This window comes from Poecilia reticulata, linkage group LG4 (genome assembly GCF_000633615.1).
Source record: "Poecilia reticulata strain Guanapo linkage group LG4, Guppy_female_1.0+MT, whole genome shotgun sequence".
NCBI lineage: Eukaryota > Metazoa > Chordata > Actinopteri > Cyprinodontiformes > Poeciliidae > Poecilia > Poecilia reticulata.
This window is the reverse complement of record NC_024334.1, coordinates 24,261,263-24,267,378: the sequence shown is the minus strand read 5'-3', so window position 1 is coordinate 24,267,378 and position 6,116 is coordinate 24,261,263. Positions and strand designations below refer to the sequence as shown.

General features: G+C 40.3%; 1 protein-coding gene across 1 annotated transcript in view; it reads right to left on the bottom strand.

Moving 5' to 3' along the window:
• Window positions 1-1,996, bottom strand: part of sema6bb (sema domain, transmembrane domain (TM), and cytoplasmic domain, (semaphorin) 6Bb) — a 175,419-nt gene extending 173,423 nt beyond the window's left edge. The window contains exon 1 of the mRNA XM_008407080.2: window positions 1,166-1,996. The gene's annotated coding sequence lies outside the window, so the exon portion shown is untranslated. The remainder of the gene's footprint in view (window positions 1-1,165) is intronic.
• Between the last annotated feature and the right edge of the window lie 4,120 nt (window positions 1,997-6,116).

Here is a 6,116-nt window from a genome sequence, read left to right as displayed (position 1 = left end):
GAAAATATTGCATTTGAATTTTTAAAAGTTGAATTTTTTTATATGCTGAATTTTTTTAACACTGAAAAATATATATATTGAAAATTTCATCACTTTGAAATAGGAATGTGAATTTTTTTAACAAATGAAAATTGCAAACGTGTACAAATAATGACACTGAATTTTTTTTTAGGTCAAAATTGTATTCTGAATTAATTTTCTAATTGAAAAAGTAAGTGCAAATATACAACATTCAAGTTTCAGATGCATTTTTTATTCAAATTCTGATGGCACATATTTACTTCCATATCTTCTATCCTCACACTGGACTGCCTCGCTTTCTTTAGATGCCCCTCTCTCTCTCTCTCTCGCCCCCCGTAACTCTCCACTTCTCTCCTCTCACACAAACTGGGGCTCATTTTTAAGAGCACCCCTTTCCCCCTGGGGGCTTTAGTTAGTTCTCTATCTCTCTTTTCCAGTCCACAAACCTCAGCACCGGACAAAAGGCAGCTTGAAAGGCAATTTGAATTTGAAACAGAAGGGGGGGGGGGGSGCACAGGAAAAAATGTGTAAGTCCCAAATGGGAAAACTTGAGGCGACTTGGAGCCAGCTAGGGTAGGAGCAGGGCGTTAATCGTAAACTCAGCATACAGTGTTAAGACTAGATCCTGCAGAGAAAGGAGACGGACATGGTACAGCCTCCAGGCGTAAATTGTAATGGACATTAGAGATCCGGAAGGTTGGACTGTTAAACAGACGACGGATGAGAGGAAAAACCTCCAGTGCAATTCTGCAACACATAATTTAAAAATTAAATTCAAGCTCCAATGAAGTGCGAGCTTGTCAAATTACACGGTTTCTTTAAGAAAATGAGGTTTATTGGTTTCAATTGACAGAGAACAACAACAACAAAAATCCCCATCATGAAACATTTGATATGTGGATGGAGATGGCTCAAATCTAGTTTTCAGTGCGGCTGCAAGCTACGCAGTATGAAATTGGACGCGCAGATGCCACAGATTGCACCCACTACTGACTACGAGACGAGTTGGTTCAATTTAGATTAACTGGATTCCCTCCGCTAATCAATGCATCTAAAAACATAAAGGCGAGACACAGGAGCCAAAGCAGCGCACCACCAGCACCACCCCAGCGCAGCCCTTCACCGGACCCCTCGGATCACTTACCTCTGATTACCAGGAGAGAGAAAAAGCGCCGCCGAGGCAACAACAGTATGACTCAATTGTCTCTGTCCCACTTGGTACCAAATATCCGAGCGCGATCTAGAGCGTTATCAGATCCCGTGTTTGGGCTTTAGAAAGTGTCCCTTCCTGTCGCACCTGTCTCTGGCGAAGAAGCAAAAAAAGAAAAAAAGAAAAAGAAAAAAAACTGTTCCCGGCATCCATAAGAAGACAACTGTCTCAGCGGTTGGTGTGTGTCCGTACCCTCTTTTACGGGTCTCAGCATTCACATATGCACGCACACATGCACCACCTGTCTCCCCCGGTGCAGAGCAGCCCACAAAGAGCGCCTATGTGGCGCAACGACACATGGTCAGTCTCTGCTGCAATGTACTCCCTCGAACCGAGATCTCAAAGTGGTCTGTAGGCAGTGGTTGGTTAAACAAAAAAGAAAAGAACAGCAAGACGGGAACAATTGAAAATAAAAAGACAACACATCCGTTTGGAAATCACATCTGCCTCTTCAGCCGCTCCAGTTGTGAGATCATGTCTCTGCTGTACCCAACAATAGTTGGTATATTTATTTCCCCCGCTGCGCACCGCCGCTGCTCTGTCTGTGCTGCGTGCTCTCCAGCTCAGCTCTCAGTGTTTGGGGGGGGGAAACACTGCGCTCTCTCCACTTCCACGTACAGGCAGAAATCCCATTCATCGGCTGATTAAAAAGAAAAAAAAAAACAGTTCCTGCTCCCTGAAGCTGCGCTCCGGAGCTTCGATGAGGTGGGAGGACCGATGGGTTAGACTCCGAGCTCCAGTATCCACAGCGCTGCTGTCATCCCCGAGACGCCTGGAGACTGTTCGTGCCAAAACCTGAAGCAGAATTACGCACCGGCTGGAATGGAACTGATTAGGGACTAATTAGGGTTAATTGGGAGTGTTGGCGTTGCCAAAAATATCACCCATGTCAAAGTTAGGTTAAACACGTGTGGACTCTTTTGGAGACCTGAAATTCTTTAGGTTCATTTTAGTTAAAAACTAAGACGTAGCTTAACAGGGCAACTTGGTGTACCATCCATTTTAGGTTGATTACAATGAATTTCACATTTCCGATCTAAATATTCAAGGGAAAATAAATGGTTTTCATTTTTTTATATATTAAAAATATGAATGAGTGTGTTATCTTTTTATTCAACCTTTGTAGTTATTGTAGCAGTAATTGTTTTTGGGGGGGTTTTTTTGTTTGTTTTTTACAAGCCATACTTATTTTTTAAAGCATCTTTGGACACCAAATTTTATGTCTTACCCCAGAATTTTTTGATGAATTTATGTTAGAACTTTGACTTGGTCATCCTAACAGACAAATTCGCTTTGATTTAACCATTTATGGAGTCCTGGTTGAATACTTAAGATGGTTGTCATTATCTTTTGTGGCATCTCAGTGCTTTTCTGCTGGCATTGCCCTGAACTTGCCATTATCCCCACATCAACTCTAACCACTTTTCCTATCCCCACTGTAGAAAAGCTTCTCCATGTTTCATTGTCAGGATACTATGTCCCAGTTGATGTGTGGAATTGGTTAAGCATTCATAGCATTTAGCATGTTTGTCACAAAGAGCAATTTTAGTCTTATTTGACCATACCACATTCTTTTACATGTTTAATGTCTTCCATATTGCTTGCGGTGACTTAAAACTGAAGTTTCTATAGCCAGTCTTGATTAAAGGTTACATTTACACACAACTAATAGCTGTGGTGTCAACAGCAACTCAGGCAATTCCCTTGCCTGAGTTGCATATCTTTGCAGCGCCTCCAGAGTTACCCTACAGATCTTCTCTGCCAATGCTTTCCTTGTCGGGCCTATTAATTCAGGTGCATGGCCAGACCAAACCATGCAAAAGTGCCATCTTAAAATCCTTAAAATGCAATTGATTACAACACAATTTCACAATTTGATATTTCTGAAGCTTTTGTCTGCAAGATAAAAATAAATAAATAAATAAAAAACATTCAAAAAGAGAGTTCTCTGTGTTTTCGTGGGATTTGGAGTGTAAAAAGAACCACGTAAAATTTTGAAGTGGATGTGGTCAAATCCAGCAGACTTCTGAAAAAACAGAAGCAGCCTTGTATCTGAGAAGAATGCAGCCTCCATTTTCAGGACTCCCTCATTCTCAAGTCCCAGCTCTCTCTTGTTTTTTTCTGGTTCATAAATCCTTTGCTTTCATGCCCTGACGCCTAAACCAACCCTAACCTCGACATCTAATTCCGACCCATTCCCACAGAGACCGGGGTGCAAATAGAAAACTCGTTGAGCATGAAACCGACAGATAATATATCAGCCAGAAAAGAAATAAACTGCCACAACCGACACCTTTTTTTGACATATTTGACATATGACACCTGGGCAACTGCCCAGGTCAGCATTAGCCAGAAGTACCAGACAGAAGAAAAGAAAAAAAGATATCTACCCATCAGTTTCAGTTTATGCTTGTGTAGCCAATTCAGAGTTGTTTGCATTTTATCCCTCACAAGAAATTTTAACCATTTTCTGCAGCTTGATTAAACGGAGTGACAGAAGGAGGGGCTCACGTCTGGGGCCATTCTTGCAGGAAACACTACAGCAGCTTTTGTTATGACGACTGATTAATACAAATCACTTGGTTGTATTTTAGTCAATGTTTCACTGAGCCTACGTGTTCACTTAAATTTTACAGGATCTTTAGGTAGAGATTTTAATTGATGTTGGAATTTAGCAAATACCGAACACTGAAAAATATTTATATGACAATTAAAATAAGGAATTCATTTTCCTGATGGACTGTGTCTAAATATTCATAAAGTCTTGTGGTTATAAAAACAGTGGCATTAGAATTACTTAGGTTTTATTTGTGACATATCTTGTGCTGATGTTGGAGGAAAAAAATATATATCACGGGGCTGCTCCGAAGCACTTTCCCCAAAAATTATCTTTTGTATCTGAAAGATCAGGTGGTCAAACAGGGAAATTTACCTCAGAGCGGCTCCGTAAGTCACAAAGTGGCTCCAGAATAGGCTGCACAGACAAAGCACAGAGACAGTCTGCAATTTAATTTCACAAGATTTCAGTCCGTTGATCTTCATTTTCACCGTGACGTAGCTTCATATTTGTAGAACACGCTTACAAGCAAAATGTTTTAGTCAGAGATCCTGGAAGTCTGTCTTGCAAAAGTGCATATAAACCCTTTGAACTTGGGGGGGAAAAAAAGATTGTAATCGGATCTGAAATATAATTGATATTCACATAATGTTTTAAAAGACGAAAGATTGTATATATATGTGTGTATACCACAGGGGTAATTTAAGTGGATACGTCTGGTGCTTCATGTGCAAAAGCAGTCAAAAGCCCACTGGACCTTTCCATCAAATTGCATAAGCCACTTTTAAGATTTGATATATGAATAATTAATATCTGAAATAATGACTACGACTGGCTGAAGGCTCCTGTGCCTAGTGCTCCCTTCACAATCCCAACAAATCTGCTCCACTGCAGCCTGTCAGCCTTCAGACAAGCTGCAGATCAGCTGTGGTAAATCAGACAGCACAGCCTCTGTGTATGTGTGTGTGTCTGTGTGTGGGAGGACACTGCAAAAAGCAAACAAGAAAACCGCACCGTATATCATCTAACCTAACATAATGACCTGCTTGTTATATGCATGCATGAGTTTTTTTCGTCATGCAGCAAGAATCAAACTTCAAAAGTCTTGAATGTGAAGTTGATTAAATGTCCCATTCTTGTCTGACTTTCATATTTTTGGAGGACATTGTTTTGTTGTTTAGTATTATGTCGCCCCCCGCTGCCCCCCCTTATCTTTATTTACACAGGCAAAATTCTGTGTTCCCAAGCAGTGTAATACTCATTAACATTATTCATCCAGCTTATCGCCAAATACCACCTCTAACTTTGCCGCTTCTACAATTACAACTTAAAACAAACACTGCATTATGGCAGAAAGAAAACGTGCCGAGAACAGAGGACACCTCGTTTTGGCAGTGGCATCGTTATTCAGGCCCCGTAAAACTGTGGAATATTGATGAGCTCTTCCTTCTTCCTTGAATTCTGCTTTCACCTGAATGTCTCGTGTGTCTGCAAGAACTTAAACCAATAGGTTTTTTTTCTTTTCACAAGATGCTGTCAATGGAGCTTCTTGGGTCATAATGAGCATGACCAAAGTGGTGCATCGTAGAAAAAGAAGAGACGTTTCCACTTTTCTGGAGGGATTTATAGAGTATATTCACAACGAAAAGACTCCCTAAAGAGCTGATCATAGAAGCCTCCAGTTAGAGACTTTTTATTCTATTTTAAATGTTGAGTGCATTTTTTTTCCAAGATTAATAGTTTGTCAAATCAATAACTTGGTCCAGCTAGGTTCAGATCCGTCTCTTAACCTTTTTGAAGTTGTCCTTTTTATTGAGTAACAAAAGATAACAAGTGTGACCAGATCCATCCATTTTCTTACATCCTTGTCTTACACCCTTGTGGGGTCGGGAGGGTTGCTGGTGCTTATCTCCAGCTAACGTTCCAGGCGAGAGTGTGACCAGGTATAATTCTTAATTTGTTTTCTGTTTTGTTTTTGTTAAGGAAGGGAAAAAGTTAGCAAAACCTAATCCAAGTCTGATCATTTTTGAAATCATGCCTTTTAAAAACTGGGACATTCACACTGGTAACCTACCTATGCCATGATAAAGAACAGAAAAAAATCTAAATCAGTCAATTGGGTCAAACTGAATCAACCCGTCGTGTTAAATCAACCTCAGGCCCATTTTGGTCTCTGGCCAAATTGGTTTGTTTTTAACGTAACAGTTTATAAAATACAAGATGTGTTCCCGTCTACACTCCTGTAGATATGGCATTTATATAAGCAAGAATTGCTGTGTAAAAGTTTGACCAGTCTCACTTTTTGTGCACAGATTTGGTAATTTCTCA